This window comes from Mustela nigripes, chromosome 2, assembly GCF_022355385.1.
Source record: "Mustela nigripes isolate SB6536 chromosome 2, MUSNIG.SB6536, whole genome shotgun sequence".
Classification (NCBI taxonomy): domain Eukaryota; kingdom Metazoa; phylum Chordata; class Mammalia; order Carnivora; family Mustelidae; genus Mustela; species Mustela nigripes.
This window is the reverse complement of record NC_081558.1, coordinates 40,094,708-40,114,559: the sequence shown is the minus strand read 5'-3', so window position 1 is coordinate 40,114,559 and position 19,852 is coordinate 40,094,708. Positions and strand designations below refer to the sequence as shown.

General features: G+C 43.8%; 1 protein-coding gene across 1 annotated transcript in view; it reads right to left on the bottom strand.

The window, feature by feature from the left end:
- Nucleotides 1–19,852, bottom strand: part of GXYLT2 (glucoside xylosyltransferase 2) — a 92,549-nt gene that overhangs the window by 17,700 nt on the left and 54,997 nt on the right. The window lies entirely within an intron of this gene.

Genomic DNA, 19,852 nt, shown 5'->3' with positions numbered 1-19,852 from the left:
TGAAGTGGCCTGATGTGGCAACAGCACCACTGACTTCAGTGGTCAATGTCGAATTCTAGAAAGGGTACCACGCTCTTAGCTTCCATTCCTCCCATCTCCCTTGACTTCAGGGATAATATTAAGTGATGGGCAGAGACTCAAAGGAAAATAATTCTTAATTCAGGATGGTTCAATTCCAAGACCCTACGGTATATTTGGTAAGGGTTGAAATTTCAAAGGAGTGACCACATCAGCTCATGGACTGAGACTCCCTCTTCTTTTATTCTCCAGTGAAGCCATCTGTCTTTCTCTCTTAGTTTTCTCTTGGAACAGGAGGGTCTGGCATTAGACAAATTGAAGTGGACAATCTCTAGACCAGCTCACGCCAGGCTTTGAGGTAAATAGTCTGTCTCTGGATTCATTTCTTCTAGTGTTGATGGGTATGACTGCATCCTTGTGCAATGACATTTTCAGCTAAAATTTAGTCTTGGGAATTGGTAAAACGAATCATCAGTCAGCTTTGTTTGCAGATCAGAACTGGCAAACTTCTTCTCTAAAGGGTCAGAGAGTAAATCTTTCAGGCTCTGTTGCCACAATACAGATCTGTCATTATAGTACAAAACTTAGAACAATGTGTGAACGAATGGGTGTGGCTGTGTTTCAATAAAACTTTATTTATGGAGATTAAAATCTGCATTTCATTTAATTTTCAGATGCTACAAAATCTTTTGATTTTTTTCGACTGTTTGAAATGCAAAAGCCATTCTTCGTTCATGGGCTGTGATTTCCAACCTCTGTTGCAGTTCAGTGAAGCCAGCCACTTAAAGCGATTGAGTTCTCCTGTCCTAACTGCTTAGCTTAGCAGAGTTTTGCCCTGGGGTTTGAGACTTCAAAGTCTGTTAGTGATAGTGTTATTTGCCTTGTTTTACCATTGTTCCCCAAATTTAGTGGTTGCTTAATTAATCATCCTAATTACATAACAACACTTGTAATGGGCTGAATGCCTGTGTCCTTTCAAAATTCATAATTTGAAGTCCTAACTCCCAGTGTGATGGATATTCATAGGTGGGGTCTGTGGGAGGTAATTAAGGTTCAATTAAGTCTTCATGAAGAGATGGGTACCCTTATAAAAAGAGATGCCAGAGGGGTGCTTGGGTGGCGCAGTGGGATCGAGCCCCGCATCGGGATCTCTGCTCAGCAGGGAGCCTGCTTCCTCCTCTCTCTCTGCCTGCTTCTCTGCCTACTTGTGATCTCCCTCTGTCAAATAAACAAAAATAAAAATTTTAAAAAATCTTAAAAAAAGAGATGCCAGAGAACTTGCCGTCTTTCTCCACCATGTGAGAAAACAATGAGAAGCAGTTATCTCAAGGCAAGAAGATGTCCTTCACCAGAACCCAACCATGCTGGCACCCCGATCTCAGACTTTCAGCCTCCAGAAAGGTGAGGAGATAAACTGCTGTGTTTTAAGGCACACAATCTCTGGAATTTTATTATGGCAGGCTAAGACAATATTCCATTGGGTTCCCCAATATTTAAAATTGATGAAAATGCATACTGTATGATACAGGTATCATGGAAATTTCAGACTTGAATGATTTCAGAGCTTTTATGATCAGCTCCAGGATCTAGCTTTCGTTCCTCATCTACTAGAGGAACAGATTTTACCAACTGATGAAATTAAGAATATTGATCACCTACAATTTTATAAGAGAAATTATCTTGACATCTATTTTAACAAAATTTTAGAATTAGGATAAATTCTTCAAATTGGACACACAAACTTCAAAAAAAAATTCCTGGGATTCTTATTCTAAGAAGATGTTCATAAAACACACATTTTCGGGGCGCCTGGGTGGCTCAGTGGGTTAAAGCCTCTGCCTTCAGCTCAGGTCATGATCCCAGGGTCCTGAGATCGAGCCCCACATAGGGCTCTCTGCCCAGCAGAGAGCCTGCTTCCTTTCCCCTCTCTCTGTCTGCCTCTCTGCCTACTTGTGATCTCTGTCTGTCAAATAAATAAATAAAATCTTTTTTTTTTAAATTTTATTTATTTATTTGACAGACAGAGATCACAAGTAGGTAGAGAGGCAGGCAGAGAGAGAGGAAAGGAAGCACGCCCCCCGCTGAGCAGAGAGCCCGATGCGGGACTCGATCCCAGGACCCTGAGATCATGACCTGAGCCGAAGGCAGCGGCTTAACCCACTGAGCCACCCAGGCACCCTAAATAAATAAAATCTTAAAAAAAAAAACAAACAAACCACAATTCTTTTGTCAAAGAGTACACGCATGTATAAGTTTGATACGTGTGGCCAAACCACTTCTCTCCAAATGGACTGACTTAGCCTTTGGCCAGCAATGCAAGAGGCTGCCTCTTACCCCTTACCTTCGCCAGCGTCCTGTTTGGTCATGCTTTCAGGCTTTGGCCTACATGGAGCACACTCAGAGGGACTTAGCCTGTCAGTTCATTTCAGTTTGTGTTTTCCTACAAGCCTTGCCCTGGTCGACTGTTTGGGACCCAGCACTGTGGCAAGAGATGATGCATGTCTGGAAGACCAGTGACAACCATTTAAGGGCACTTAAATACCAGCGCTGGCCCCCACCAGACAGCACCCCCATAGGCCCCAGATCTGAGAACCCATGCATGGGAAGCTCTCCCCACACCATCCTTCTCCAGAGCTATATCTAATCCCTCCTCTGCTGCTTTGATTTTAGAATCAAAGGATTCTGGACTAGGATTTCTGGACTAGGACCAATGGATTTCTGGACTAGGACCAATGGACAAGGAAGAAAAACTCAGGAGTAAATTTTATGGCTACTATTTTTGGAAAACTTGCATGTCTTCAGTGAAGATGGTAAAGCCAGTTCAACATACCCTACAGAGGCAAATCAGGGCCTGTGGGTCAAATTCAATCAATAACGGAATTTAAAAAAATTTTTAATATATAATCTTTTTTAAAAAATTGAATTAGTTACCAATATTTTGTGAAAACTGAAGATTTCTCAGAAATCCCTACATGTCTGTCTTGAAACAAAACAAACAAACAAAAACTAAAAAAACTCCGACAGCTCTGGCAAGAACAGCCTGTGTCCTCTAAGGGACAAATCTGCTGGTCCTTGTGGACAGGCACTCCCTTCGTCCTCAGTACATTCATACAATGAACATTTATGGAGGGTCCACTAGGTGCCACGTGTGACGATCAGTGACCGAGAAAGGAAAAAAAACCTCCGTTCTCCTGTGGGAGTCAGATTATAAATAAGATAAATATATTGATTATGGAGTCCATAAGCAGGTGAAGAATAAAGCAGGAAGGACGACCAGGGATCCCAGGTAGAGAGGAGTCTGCAATTTTAAATAGGGCTATGGAGAGAAGTGTCACTCTGAAGGAGGTGAGCAAAGGAGAATAGAACAGGCTGGTACTTTTCCAGAACAGCACGGGACCCCTGTGGCTGGACCAGGGCCAACAAAGGAAGAAGAGTTGGGGACGAGGATAGAGGGTATGTGGGCCACTTAGGGCTTTGCTTGCCCTTGGAAGAACTCTGGTTTTTCCTCTGAGTGAGAGGAGAGCCACTGGGGAGCTTTGACAGGGCTGACACAGGATCTGACTTAGAGAAATGGTCACTGTGAATGCCATACTGAGGACAGACGATTAAGGTGCACAGAGGAAGCAGGGAGCCCAGGGAGAACAGCATCTTAGTAACTCAGGTGAGCTGTGTTGGTGGCTTGGCTCAGGGGGTAGTGACCCAGAGAGTGAGAAATGGTTAAATACTAAACAGAGTTTAAAGATAGGGCCAACAGCATTTCCTGATGGGCTGTAGGCACCACATAAGACAAAGACAAAAGTCAAGAGCAACCCGAGGGATTTTAACCTGAACGAAAGGTACAACAGAGTTACCGCTACTTAAGACGGCACCTGATCTGTGTCATTCCCAAATTACTTGTCTGGCCCTCGTGGGTACATACTGGCATGGTGGCTCAGTCGTTAAGTGGCTGCCTTTGGCTCAGGGCACGATCCGAGGGTCTTGGGATCGAACCCTGAATTGGGCCCATGCTTGGCGGGAAGCTTTCTTCTCCCTCTCCCACTCCCCCTGCTTGTGCTCTCTCTCTCGCCATGTCTCTGTCAAATAAATAAATAATATCTTAAACAAGAAAAAAATCGAGTTCAATTCCAGGCAGGATGACCCCGGCCCTGTGACTTTGGACTAGTCACTCCGTCTTTCCAGGTCTCCATTCCCCATTTGTGAAAGGTGGAAAGCATCATCATCGTCACCACCTTCTCCCCAGGTTGTCCTAATGATCCAGGGAAATAACACACACAAGGTACTTGGTATAGTGGCTGCTACACAGTCAGTACTGTGTTTCTGTACTGTCACATGGTGTTATTGTAAGAAGTCTCTGTGTTTTCCCTTGTAAAGTATCAAGTGTAATTAGTTACCATTGCCATCAATGCCCACAGCGCTTCAAAATAATTTAACCACAAAAAGCCTTTAATACAGTCAAAGTCAAGCAGAGAAGTTTTTGAACCTTCTGATATCATCATAATCTACTTATTACCTTTACTGAAAGCTAGTACATAAGGCTTTTTTACTCTTTATTTGAAAAAACAAAAGACCAGGGTGGGAGGGGGGAAAACCCACTCTTTCTATAACATTATGTCTCTGGAGGCTAATTCTGCAGCAATTATTGCTGGTATTAATTTGAAGAGGATCATTTGGCCATGTGATAATGGAAAGAGGAATATTTACTGAAAGGATATAAAATTAGCCATTCTAATTCCCTTATGGAAATCAGGCAGCACCAGAAATGAGGCCTTTGTTTTCTTAGGAAAGGGGGGGGCAGAAAGGGCACACAATTGCTATTTGTACCTCATCCTGCTGGCTGTAATGGGCGTTGTTGTCCCTGCTCCATTCACTGCCCTAACCTGGGTGGCTGTCCCCAGGGAAACCTGCTGGCTCTTTGTGCTTGGTGAGGACCAGAGGTTGGCCACAGGCAGCAAGATGATCCGGGACTCACAGGCTTACCTTCAAGTTTGTTTTGCCCCAACTCAGTTATTTGACAGTATAACTTAGTGGTTAAAAGCTCAGGGTTTGAAATCTAATTTCAGTAACTCCCCGCAATCCATGAGGGTTATGTTCCCAGACGCCTAGTGGATGCCTGAGACCATGCAAAGGGACAAACCCCCTACACATACTGTGTTTTCTCTTATACTTATACGCCTGGGATGAAGTCTAATTTACAAATCAGTAAGAGGCTAACAACAACAATAAAATGGAAGAGTTACTACAACGTACTGTAATGAAAGTTATGTGACTGTTGCCTCTCTCAAAAATACCTTATTGCACCATCCTCACCCTTCTCCTTGTGATGATGTCAGGTGATAAAATGCTTAGGAGACTGCACGGAGTGAGGTGAGTGACGTGGGCACTGTGACATGGTGTCAGGCTACCAGTGACCTTCTGACCGGATGTGGGAAGGAGAGGATCCTCTGCTTCTGGGCTGTGCTTGATGGGGGGAACTGACATGGTGCAAAGTGAAATGCGGATAAGCGGGGCGACCACTGTATCTGTGTTCAAATTCCAATTCCCGCATGAACTGTGTGGTCATGGGCAAGTGACTTGTGCTCATCCTGTAAGTGGCATTGGCCACCCACTTCGGGGCGCTGCCGGGACGATGAAATGAGACCGGGCGATCGAAGGCCCTGGCAAACAACCAGCAGACACTCAGTGGACATGCCATAGTCTCATTATCATCCTGTCTCACCAGGGCTAGGATCCTTGATTCACACCTGGGGGAACAAGCACTTGGCTATAACAGTAGAGGCAGTTGTAGTAGTAGTAATGACAGAATGAGGCACATTGTCTGGTCTCCAGGAAGTCTAATGGGGGAGGCAGATAAGAGGCAAAGCAAAGTGAGGTGTGCAGGATGATGGGGTAGGACAGAAGCACACAGCAGGGTGCCTAAACCAGCCTAAAGTGAAAGCAGGGAAGACTTCCCAGAAGAAGCAACATCTCAGCTGAGCCATATGTGAACATCAAGGCAAAGAGTCCTGCAGATCAGTGGAACACCATGTAGAAAGATCCATACCTGACAGAGAATGTGGCACAGGATGAGATGGCTAGGTGCCCAGGGTCAGGGCAGGAGGAAGGGGGCGTGGCTAGAGCAGACAGTGGGAGAGCCAGAGAGCAATTAGGCTGGCAGAGTGGGGAGGGCCCAAACGAGCTATGCCCATACATTTGGACTGGATCCTGAGAGCAAAGGGGAGATGTCAAAGGATGTAAACCAGAAACCCCAAGGTCAGACACATCCTCTCTTACTCACACTGCCCACATCCAACCATAAAGAGTCCCATCAGTTTCTCTTCCAAATACATGTGAATCTGCCCTTTTCTCTCCCTTTCCATCACCTTTTCTGAGTTCAAGGCATGATTACAGCTCCCCTGGAAGTCTGGACAGGTCTGTTTGCTAGTCTCACTATGTCCCTACTGACTTCCCTTCAACACATTCCTCCCAGACCAGCCAGAGGGATGTTTAATCTTTGACCCATGGGGTATTTACAAGTGTGTGGTTTGATTTCCAAATATTTGGGATTTTCCAGATTTCTTTTTGTTTTTCATTTCTAATCGAATCCCCCTGTAGTCCGCAAGCACACTCTACATGATTTCAATCCTCTCAAATTTATGGTCCAGCATATGGTCCATCTTGGGGAATGTTCCCCAAACATATGAAAAGAATGTTAATTCTGTTGTTATTGGGTGGAGTTGTCTACCAATTCTCTAGCTGTCAATTAGGTCACTCAGTTGATAAGAACTTCCATGTCCATACTGATTTTCCATTTGTTTATTAGCTCTGTGGAGTTTTTTCTCCAGACACTAAAGAAGGAGGGGGGTGGAATTGTGAAGTTACTGCAAATTCACTTATATCAACAGATATGATTAAGATCCAATGGTTTATTTTTGCTTTTGGTTCCCTTGCGTCAGGAGACATACTTAGTAAGGAGGTGCTATGGCCAATACCAAACAGGTTACTGCCTGTATTCTTCTCTAGGATTTTTATGGTTTCAGGTCTCACATTCAGGTCTTTAACTCATTTTGAATTAATTTTTGTGTATGGTCGAAAAAAGTGGTCTAGTTTCACCCTACATCCAGAAAATGCACTACTAGGTATTTACTGAAAAATTTAAAAAAAACTAATATAAAGGGATACAGGAAAACTGATGTTTATAGCAGTGTTATTTACAATAGCCAAATTATGGAAACAGCTCAAGTGTCCATTGACTGATGAATGGATAAAGAGAAAATGGTATATATACACAATGGAATATTATGCAGCCATAAAAGTGAATGAAATCTTGCAACATGAATGGAGCTAGAGAGTATAATGCTAAGCAAAATAAGTTAGAGAAATACAAATACCATGTGATTTTACTCATATGTGGGACTTAAGAAACAAAACAAATGATCATAGGGAAAAAAAGAGAGAGAGAGGGAAGCCAAGAAACAGACTCTTAACTATAGAGAACAAACTGATGGTTATCAGAGGAGAGGTTGGGGGGGGGATGGGTGAAATAGGTGATCAGGATTAAGCAGTACACTTGGTGTGATGAACACTGGATGATGTATGGAAGTGTTGAGTCACTATATTGTATACCTGAAACTAAATTGCACCCTTAACAGACTGTAATTTAAATAAAAACTAAAACAAAGAAAACCCTAGATGTGATTTGGTGCCCATCATTCATATTCACACTTTGATTACAGTCAATTATCAAAAGGGGAGTGTTGAAGTCTCCAAGTCAGATTGTGGATTTGTCTATTTGTCTAAGTATGTTTTTTGCCTTATTGATCTGGAAGCTCGTTATTAGATGCATACTTATTTAGGTTGGTTACAACTTCTTGACAGCTTGATCCTTATATGGTTATGAAATATTCAGGAGACTTTTTAAAAAAAACCTACATTAGAAGATGCCACTTTCATTCTTAAACCCCTTCAAGACTTATCACTACACTTGAAATAGTCACATACATACCATGGCCCATAAAAGGCCCTGCAGGATGGACATGCTCTGCCCACCTCTCTAACCTCATCTTCTATCAGTGGCATTTTTTTCACCTCCTAGCCTAATCTAAGTTTTTTCTGGCTTCAGGGACTTAAATTTTTTCTTATCACTCTGTTACTGTCAAAGTCAGCAGAGGTTGGGGAGCAAAATAACAACATACTATGGAGCCAATAAGCTCTTGAATCTGTTTGTACATATGGCCAGGGTCTTCTATGTTGGGAAATGCTCTTAAGTCTCTGCTGAGACAGACACTAACATATAAATCTCCTCTTTCAGAAGGAATAAAAATTGAAATTATGTATTTACCAAGGAATCGCTTTTTGAAATGTTCCCTCATTTCACTCCCTAAGTTCATGATATCTGAGGTGAAGGAGATAAGGTCTCCAAATGTGCTTAAAAAGAACATCTTTATTGGGGCGCCTGGGTGGCTCAGTCGGTTAAGCATCTGCCTTTGGCTCAGGTCATGATCCCAGGGTCCTGGGATCCTGAACTCATGTCAGGTTCCCCTCTCAGCAGGGAGTCTGCTTCTCATTCTGACCCTTCTTCTTGCTTGTGCTCTCTCTCTCTCAAATAAATAAGATCTTTTAAAAAAAAGAATATCTTTATTGACTCTGAAATACATGCACAGCGTCTGATGCTTTAGTCAGTTTCAAGGTTGCAAGCTATTGTTTCATTTTTATTTTTTAAAAAGATATATTTATTTATTTGTTTGTTTGTTTATTTGCTGTAGAGGGGGAGGGGCAAAGGGGGAAGGAGAGAGAGATCGAGATCCTCAAGTAGACTCCTTGTGGAGAGCAGAGCCCGACTCTGGGCCTGATCTCAGGATCAGGGATCATGACCTGAGCCAAAATCAAGAGTCAGATGCTTAACTGACTGAGCCACCCAGGTGACCCTGTAAGCTACTGTTTTAGATAATTGCCTAAAGAATCAAAGCTGTGATTAGTGTGTAAATGGATGTTCCCAAGTCGTACCTGCTGATGTGAATGACTTGGCAGTAATTTGATGTTTGTCCCCTCTTTGTGAGTCTGTCCATTAAGCTCCATGAAGCTTCTGTAATTTATAGAAAGCACCTTCCTTGTCCTGTTAGTGAAGTGCTTCCAAAATCTTTTCCCCATAGAAGCAGAGCTTTCTACTCACTGTTTCTGGAACATCCAGCTCTGACTTATCCTCTAGATCTAAGCTCAGATCTAAGCTCAGTAAGGTTTCCTGGAGAGACCCATCACCTCCGCCTTCCCAGTCCCATCATTGCAAAACCCTACCACTTTCTTTGCACCACTCTTCTTACACCAGTGACTTTTGCAGCATGATTTTCTCATATTGCTTGCTTCCTTGATTAGACTAGAAGCAACCAACCTGGAGGCTGACGCACCACGTGACCCCTGTCCTAACTCAGACCACCAGGTATCCTGCACCAGTACCGGCAGATAGGGCCTGCCATGTCCCTAAGCCCTAACACTAACTCTAGGTTGTGTTTTCAGGTTTCTGTCCCCAGGGGACTGTCCCCTAAGTCCTCCAGATTGGGACCCCAGAGCCACACCCCAGGAGTCCACCTGCCACCCAGGAGTAAACCGTGTCCTTTGGACCTGCTCAAAGCCCTCAGAGCAGGAGAAACCTGCATTCCCCCATGAGGCCACCCCCCACCTTCAGTGCCCCACCAGGCCACCAACACGGAGTCTGACGCTCAGCCTGAGCCCCTCCCTCAACTCTGTCCCCAGAAAGCTCCCCTCAGCTGGGGCCCTCACAGGAGCCATGTGTCCCTGGCCCAAGTTCCCTGGTGGTCGCAACACACACCTAGCCAGAAAGCGCTCTGAACAAAGGGTATGAGTGTGGCCCGAATCACTGCACAACGCCGGGCAATTCTTACGAGCTTTCTGCCCAAATCCATATCAATCTGGGCAGAAAGCTCGTGAGAATTGGCGGGAAATGCCCAGTGACCCCCTTCTAGCTGTGCAGGCCTTCAGGGGAGCTGCCTGGGCCTGGCCTGGGGTTCCAAGTGGTCGTGGTCCAAACTTTGCGAGAAAGCACTCTAAAAGCCAGGTGCACAGGTGGTCAAACCCTCCCTCTACTCAGCTGCCTGGGGTGCCGGTCTCAAGGCCAGCAGTTCAGCCTGCCCTGCCCCTAGGCCTGAACCTGAACCCTAGGTTGGGTTTTCATGCTTCCATCCCCAGGAGCCTATCCCCCAAGCCCTCCAGATTGGGGACCCCTGAGCCACACACCAGGACTTCACCTGCCACCCAGGAGGAAACCGTGCCCTTTGGAGCCGCTCAAGACCCTCAGAGCGGGAGAAACCTGCATGGCTCCCTGAGGTCACCCCCACCTTTAGTGCCCCACCAGGCCACCAACACGGAGCCTGAAGCTCAGCCTAAGCCCTTCCCTCAACTCTGCTCCTGGAAAGCTGCCCTCAGCTGAGGCCCTATGGGAGCTGGGTGCCCCAGCCTGAGTTCCCAGGTGGTCGCAAATGCACCCAGTCAGAAATCGCCCTAAACAGCTGGCGTGAATATGGTCCGAGTCGCAGCACAACGCCAGCCAATTCTCACAAGATTTGTGCCCAAATCGATATCGACTTAGGCAGAAAGCTCATGAAAATTGGCCGCAACCCCCCCGGCAAACTCCCTTCCGGCTGTGCGGGCCTTCAGGAGAGCCTCCTGGGCCTGGCCCAAGATCCCAAGTGGGTCTCGGCCCAAACCCTGCAAGATAGCACTCTAAAAGCTAGGTGCACACATGGCCAAACCCTCCCTCTACTCAGCCCTCTGGGGAGCCAGTCTCAGTGCAGGCAGATCCCGCCTGCCATGCCCCTAGGCCCTAACCCTTACCCTAGGCTGGGTTTTCAGGCTTCTGTCCCCAGGGGCCTGTCTTCCAAGCCCTCCAGATTGGGGACCCTGGAGCCACACCCCAGGAGTCTGCCTGCCACCCAGATGGAAACTGTGCCACTTGGAGCTGCACAGGAATCCTCAGATGGGGAGAAACCTAAATGCCTCCCTGAGGCCACACCCAAATTCGGCGGCCCCCCTTGTCACCAACCTGGAGCCTGTAGCATCATGTGACCCCTGTCCTCAACTCAGACACTGGGGGATCCTGCCTCAGCACTGGCAGATTGGGCCTGCCATGTCCCTAGGCCCTAACTCTAACAGGTTGGGTTTTCAGGCTTCCATCCCAAGAGGCCTGGCTCCCAAGCCCCTCAGATTAAGGACCCATGAGTGACAACCCTTGACTAACTCTAGGTTGGGTTTTCAGGCTTCCATCCAAAGAGGACTGGCCCGGAAGCCCTCCAGACTGGGGACTCCTGAGCCACACCCCAGGACTCTGCCTACCATTCAGGAGGAAACTGTGCCCTTTGCAGCTGCGCAAAACCCTCAGAGGGGGAGAAACCTGCATGCTCCCCTGAAGCCACCCCCACTTTCGGTGCTCCCCAGGACACCAACACAGAGCCTGATGCCCAGCCTGAGCCCCTCCCTGAACTCTGCCCCTGGAAATAGGGCAGAGATGCTGTGCGTCTAGGTAACTTTTAAAGTCCATGTGTCTATCACAATGCCTGGCATAGAGATTAGGCATCCAGTAAATGCTCACATAAACTAAGGAATTCAACTGCTGAGCTGTCTCAGAATCACTATAAAACATTAAATTCAAGGCTAATGGTAGATTAGGACAGGTCCTGAGAAATGAGAAATGAATTACAGAAGATTCCCGTTCCTGAAGACAAAACTAACATAACACCTCCCACACCAATGAATGTCCTTTTGTTTGTGTGTCTAATACACCTCCCTCCTCTGTTGATAAGACAACTAGGTGTTAAGTATATAATTCCATTTCCTTACCTCTCAAACAATTCTAAAAAGCCCTGACAACTGAAGGAAAAGAAAAGGAACCAGAGGAGGAAAGGCAGAACAGAAGCAAAGACAAAGAAGCCATTCAGATCCAAGTAGAACTGAACCAGAGAGAGGGACCCTTTGGAAAATGACACCAATGTTTATCAGAAGGCAAAAATATTTAAAGAGGGTCAAAGCAGGAGGTGGAAACAGAGAGGAGGAAAAGACAGGGTTTCAAGAAGAAGAGAAGAAGAAACATTTTTTTTTTTTTTGGCCAGGTGAATACATCACATATATGGGAAAATATAGAGACCTGCTTAGAACGAAGATAGCCACAATTCAACTACACAGAATCAGCGAGGCACAGTGTCCATCTGTACCAAATAGGACTATGGGTAAGGAAATGGTGCTCCCATGGAAAGGCACAAGAAATACAGACACTGTTTCAGCGTGGCGAGATGAAGGGCTCTGGAGATGGACGGTGGTGATGGTTGCACAAGAGTGTGAATGTACTCGGTGCCACAGCACTGTACACTGAAACATGGTTCAAACCATTTTATACTGTATATAGTTTATAATAAAAATGGGGAAAAATGAAGCACAGGCACCGTTATTCTATCTTTTCAATTAAAGCCTGCTTTACACAATGTGCTTCGTGCTATTGTTTAAGCTATTTCTGCCTTTGTGAATTTTTACTTCCCTAAACCCTTCCCTAAATTTTCAGTTTTTCCAAAATCATCTTTCATTCTTTCATTTCCTCAGTTCTATCAGGTCCCTATCCTTTTTCATTTCTTTTCTTGTTTTCAAATATCAGTCCTACAGCACACTCTTGTCCAGGCAAGATGTCTCTCAAAGTTGGCCAAGAAAGGAGCAGGGAGAGTCTCCCCTCTGCTACCTGCCTCCTTCTCTAACAGAGATCCCTCTCTCGGTGGGCAGTCTCTCGGAAAACATTCAATGACCCCTGCCCCTTCTCATTCTACAGAAAATTCAAGTGGATGGACTAGAGCATCTATGGTTATCTGGACTTTCTGCTCTGGGACCAAAATTCCAAAGTCTCCAAACCAAAAACAGAAAGGAAAGGAAATTCTACATATCAAAATAAATCTGCAATCTGGTAAAAATAAGTACCCTTTCCCCACACCATTCCTTCATTTTTTTTTTTTTTTGAAAAAATGCACACTGGAACTATATTGAAACAGGTTATTATAGGCACAATAATTACTAAGAAAAGAGAGAAAGCTGAATACGAATCCACTTTTCTACGGATGTCTGGGTAATCTGAGATGTCCTCTAGTAAACAGAGGTGGGAATCTGAAAAATGTAAAACTGATCAGAAGAGGTTATGGCTCAAGACCCATGTAAACAATAATCCTGTAAAATAATTAGGTAGATAAGATGCTATTCTGACTAAATAATTATAATAGTTAAACCACTCATATAACACTTATGTTAAATCATTTAATCCTTTCAACAACCCAATGAGCCAGTACTATATCCCCATTTTACAGGTGAGGAAACTGAGACACGGAGAGGTTAAGTTACTTGCCCAAGGTCACAGAACTATACGAAATATTCTATCAGCAGATATTTTTGTCAATAATTTACAAATGTACAGGAATAATAATCCCTTCCTTTACTCAGTGCCTTTTGTATGTTAAGCCTCATTCTGGGCATTTCATATACATTGTTGCTAGTGCCTCAACAACCTCACTAGGGTGGAAATATTACCCCCATTTAACAGATGAGCTGAAATGGCGTATCTCAGTTCACCACGAGAAAAATGGCAGCACCAGGGTGAACCCAGGGCTCTGTGACACCAGGGCTCACGCTGATGTTCATCTAATGCTCACTGGACATGTTCACAACGTGAATGATGGATGTGGTCGGTCCGAGAGTAGTTGTTTCTTAAACTTCTGTGTATGTACCTGACAGTCATCTAGGAACAGAGGGAGGATTCCCAGACCTTACCCCAAATTCTGAATTATTAGGTCTGGCATAGGCCCCTAGAACCTGCATATTGTAGGTACATATGCATGTGTTTTTAAATGTTTTATTTTGAGACCATTTTAGACGTTCAGAAGACTTTTACAGAAAGAGTCCGGAGAGCTCTCAGTATTCTAACTGAGCTTCCCCCTGTGTTATCATCTGACATAACCACTGAGCCTTTGTCAGAACTAAGAAATTAACCTTGTACAACACTATTAACTAAACTATACATTTGATTCTGATTTTAGCAGCTTTTTCAGTAATTTCCTTTTCTGGTCCAAAATCCAATTGAGGATGCCACATTGCAATGAGTTATTACATCTTTCTTGTCTCCTCCACTAGGTGATAGTTCTTCAGTCTTTCCTTGTCTTTTCATAATCTTGGCACCTTCCAAGAGTACAGGTCAGTTACTCAGTAAAAATCACTCAATTTGGTGTCTGGTGTTTTCTCATGATTAGACCGAGGTTATGCATGGTCAGGAAGAATACAGCAGAGGTGAGGTGCCCTTCTCAGTGTATCATATCTGGGCATACATGGTGCTGATACGTAGTGATGTGAACCTGGGTCACTTGGCTCTGGGGCTGTCCGCCAACATTCCCCACAATAAACATACTATTTTCCCTGTCGTAGTTGCCAAATGTCCTGTTTCTGGTTAAACATTTACCCCGTACTTTTAGCATTCACTGGTAGATCTTACCTGCAGTCCTTAGTATGATGGTGTTCTAAGTGTCATTTTCAATTTTCCTCATATTTTCTGCAAGTATTCATTGGCAATCTTCCATAGGAAAGAGCTGCCATTTCTTCCCACTCATTCAATCTTTCTATTATGAATTTATATGTTTGGGCTTATGGAAAATTATTTTATTTGGGGGGTTATAATTCAATACTGTCATTATTTATTTTGCTGCCCAAACTGTTCCAACTCTGGTCATACGGGGCTGTCAGATTGGTTCCCATGCCCTTTTGATTTGACCCCCCTCCTTCCTTTCTTTTTTCTTTTCCTTTTCTTTCCCCTTCATTGCTTCCTTCCTTTCTCCTTCCCCTCCTCTTCTTTCCTCTCCTCCCATATCCTTTCCTTTCCTTTCATTCCCTTCCCCTCCCCTTCCTCCCTCCCTTCCTCCCATTTTTTTATTTTAGCACATTGTTAATTGCCAGCCTCACAACACACTCTGCTTCTAGCTTCTTTCAGTGGATAGAGCTAGGAAATGCATGTATGTATACTAACCACTGCATACACATACATCTATAATTATCTCTCTATCCGTCTGTCCGTCGATCTCTTTATCCGCTTAAAAACATGAGTCCACGTGGATCCCTGATCTCAAGAGCCTGTGTGCATGAGTGTGACTCGGAGAAATAATTTATTAAAGGTAAAGAGAATTTTGAGCTTTGATTATTGGGGTGTTGGGCTGAGATTTAAAGAATTGGATATGGTTTTAATAAGTGAGGCTAGGGGTGGGGAGTGAAGTGGCCAGGGTCTTGTCCCCAGGCGTTAGTTTGGAGGAGGATAATATGCTCTCAGGACAGTGGCGGAGCAGCCCGTCTGCAGTGGCAAGCCCTGATCTGGAACGACGCTGAAGAACGAACAGGAGAACTCAGCTGGAATGTGGAGGGCCCTGAACAAAAGGCTGAGGGTTTGGACTTGGTCCTACATGGGAACGGGGACTCCAGGAAAGTTCTGAGCTCAGAATTCACATGCTGAGAGTAGCATTCAAAACCCGAAACCCCAGGAGTACCACGCAGGAGGGGAGGGACACAGATGGCAGGGAGACGAGTAAACAGGGCGATTCAATCATCCTGCTCTCTATGATCACTGCCGTGTTTATTTTTGTATTAATGTACATACAGCCAGACCCAGAACACCTGGTCAGAAAGAGGCCCGTACTTTCACGGTGTGTCTCTGTGTCCTTGCAAATGTGAGTGGAGAGCTTCGGTACCCTATGAAAAGCTTTGATGTTCTTGTTTTCTTCTCTTTCTGACTGGTTCGCCGTTTTCAAAAATTCTCCAAATTACACAATACATGAATGCAGGCTTGTGTGTTCTAAAAACACAGATAAGGCAGCAATCTGGGGAGTCAGAAATTCAAGTTGCTCTTTTCTTGCCTGTCCTCTGCACACCACTACCCCACGCCCCCACACCCTCTCTCCTTTCATTAGAATGAACTAATGATAACACTTCGGTGAACATCACCCTGGTGCTTTCTACACATTTATCTCTTCGTATATGCGATTGTAATATGGCTAGGCATTCAGATCTCAACTCAGTTGTTATCTCCTCAGAAGTCCCTCTCCCCATCACTCTTTAAACTCATAAAATTTTTTCCCCTAATTCTTATTACTACCCGAAGTTAATGTATAATTAACTTTTTTTTTTTTTTTGGTCCTTCTCTGTTGGATTGAGATATAAGCTCTGTAAGCACAGGAAATTTGTCTTGCCCCCAATCATATTTCGAGGGACAGCCACATAGATGGGGCTCCGTAAACACCATTGAATGAATGGCTGTGTGTATCAATGTTTGTGTGCTCATATACATATGCATAAACATAGGTGCTTTCGGATTCTTTTTAACAGCAGTGGAATCCTGCTACACATACTTGCTAATTGTCTGCTTTGAGGTACTTTCCTCTCATTTTGGACGCACAGAGAACAAAGGACTTCCTGTTCAATGTTGAATTCTCAAATATCATATTTGATAATGTTAAAATAGTTTAAGTTGGGGGGAGAATCATGAACACTTAGAAAGTGTTGTTCCTATGTAGTGTTTTTTCCCTGTTTTTTAAAAAATATATTGGGAATTTGAACAAAAATAAATATCCGTTTTTTTTTATTAAGTAGTGATCTATCATTTTAACAGTTTTGAGATTTAAAATTGGTCCTTAAATTACCAGCTTAAAACAGAGTGGCATAGGAGATGGTCTATCAATTTTTATTTTTGCTACTATTGTGCCCTCTTGTGGAATTACATGTAACTGACAGGCTCATTTTTATGAAGTTTTTTTTTAAAAAAGAGCAGAACGTAACCAACGTCATGACTACAATCACACGTGGTCCCCATTAACAGGCCAGATTCCTCTGATCAGTTTAATCTTTGATCTCCATGCAGACAAAAGTCAGCCTGCCTCTGAACCGGGCAAATCAATGATGGCTTTGTTTAGAATGACTCTCCTAGAATTCTGGCTCATCAAACTTGTATTCGGTCTTTGATTTCATCATCTCAGCTGTGTGGCCAACTGTTGTATCAGCATGCAGGATGTTTTCCACGGGCCTTGCGTTACTGAAGTTACTGAAGGTATCTGCTTTCTCTGGTGCATTCTGAGATAATGGCTCTCTCAGATCTTCCATCTGCTTCCATCCCTTTTGGCTTTCTTCCTCCTGTTATCAGATGTTGCAATCCCAGCCAGCAAGTACACACTATCTTTCCCTGTTGACTGTAGACATCCTGTTGGCCATGGCAACTGTCATTTAGAACAGGCTCGTTTTTTAGTCAGACAGTGCCTCCCCAGAGGATGCATCCTCTGCTAGGGAGTTGCTGGAAACAGGATCATTGGGTTACCAGGAACTGTGGCTCTTCACAAGAATTGGAAGTTTTCTAAGAATGTTTTCCCTTTCCTTATTTTTGAGGATCAAATCTAACCGACATTTACTGAGTATTTACTGGGTGCAAGGCTGGACACTCTTAGAAGTGTGGTAGCTTCAATCTTGTATATTGCCTATGAAGGCACTTGCTCAAGCCTGGTTTGTAAGTACATGCTTCTTTCCTTCCTGCCTTCCTTCATTTGTTCATTCCTTCCTTCCCTTTGTCCACCCATATAAATAGTTTTACAGAGTGCCTTAAAAATATTTTTTTATTTTTTTAATTAATTAAAAAAAATTTTTAGATTTATTTTTCATTTATTTGCAGCATAACAGTATTCATTATTTTTGCACCACACCCAGTACTCCATGCAATCCGTGCCCTCTATAATACCCACCAATTGGCACCCCAACTTCCCACCCCCCCCGCCACTTCAAACCCCTCAGATTGTTTTTCAGAGTCCATAGTCTCTCATGGTTCACCTCCCCTTCCAATTTCCCCCAACTCCCTTATTATTAGGCCTAGGGGTACAGGTCTGTGAATTGCCACAGAGTGCCTTTTGTGAACCTGTACTATGCATTACTCTAGGTGCTGGAGACCAAAGATCTTTTTCCTGATTGGAGGTACAGACTAGTGAGAGAAGTCAAAAAATGGAACAAAGAAGTACATCAGGTAGTATTGTCAGTTCGAAGACAGGATAGGGGAAAAGCAAAGAGAGATGGTGGAGCAATTTTAAATACAACAGCCATATTAAACAACAAAGCAAAGACATGTGTACTTTTGTTGTCCCCATTAACAGTGGACGAACGGAAGGTTCAGGGGCGGAGGCATTTTGGAACACTTTGGTCATGTTTTGGTAATGGACAGGAGAAAACTCAAGCAAGAAGTAGAGCGGAGTAATTATACTATAGAAGAAACTTGGGCTAACTTCAACCACCTCATTTGCAGAAAGGATACAAATCAGTACATTCCTCAGAGTTGTGAAGAGTTAATGAAATCCTAACCCTCAAGAGCCTCAAAGCATGTGTCAAGTGCAGGAGACACTGCATGATCTTTGGGCCACCTATCATACATTCTTGTTTTAGGGCTATGGTCTGAAGATGTATCTTAAGCCCCTTTCTCAAACTACTTTCAACTGGCACCTCAAAGAAAGAAATGCATTTACATCACGACTCTAGCACAAGCATACGTAAATATATAAAAGAGAAACAAAAATTTCAAAAATGGCATTTGCCCTTACTATGGGCAACGCATGCTCATTATACTCTTCTACTTTAATTTTTTTCAAAATCTGATCATAATCCACTGAATTAATTTGAAGAGTTGCCAGTAAGTAATTTTCCACAATTTGAGGAATACGAGGATTGAAGTTAACAAAGGCTTGGTAAATAATTAAATGTAGGTAGGTAAACGGAGAGACAGACAGGAGGACATATTTCCATGTCTCCCACCGCATTTCCTACTTTCTAACTAACCACCAATTCTAATTCTTTAAATTGCTTTTTTTTTTGATTTGTACCTTCATGTTGCTAAATAATATGCTTTAGTAACAGCTTTTTCTCTTAATCTATAGCACTTCTGACACCAAATGTGTCAATTCTCCAATCTGTGCAACGGCCTGGTGTCCTGTGATTCAATTATGACACTAACTACTGGTTGGTGCAGACCTCATAGGGGAAGGACCCAATCTGCCAAAACTGCCCCTCACTTCAGATGCCAATCATAGTACTCGGTTCTCACCCACACTTCTGCCTAATTTGGCTACAAGTACATGAGAGTTCCTATAATCTGCTCCCCAGGCTGGATGATTTGCTAGAATAGCTTAAAAAACACTCACTTTTATGGATTTATTATAAAGGATACAGCTGAAGAGGTATAAGGGTGAGGTCCAGAGGGGTCCTAAGAACAGGAGCTTCCATTCTCACAGAGCATGGGCTATGCCACCATCCCAGCACACATATGTGTTTGCCAATCTGGAATCTCCTCAAGCCCCATACTTTGCAGATTTTTATGGTGGCTTCATCACATGGATATGATAGTTTATTAACTCAATCTCTAATCTCCACCTCCCCTTCCCAGAGGTTGGGGAGTAGGGTGGAAATTCCCAAGCTTCTAATCATGCCTTGGTCTTTCTGATGACCAGCCCCCATCCAGGAGCCCACCAAGAATTACTTCACTGGAACAAAAACCACTCCTCTCACCCAGGGAATTCCAAGGGATTTAGAAGCTCTGTATAAGGTGCTCCTAAACCCCAATTACTCAGAAAATTACAGACTTTTAGGAGCTGCATCAGAAAGAATGTCAAAGACCCAATACTGGAATGAAATATATTCCTAGCATCCTTATCACTCAGAAAAATCATAAGAGTTTTAGGAGCTGTGTATCAATAACCAGAGGCAGAGCCCAAATATGTATTTCTTACCATGTCACACATGCCTTGTCTGGTGACTTTATACT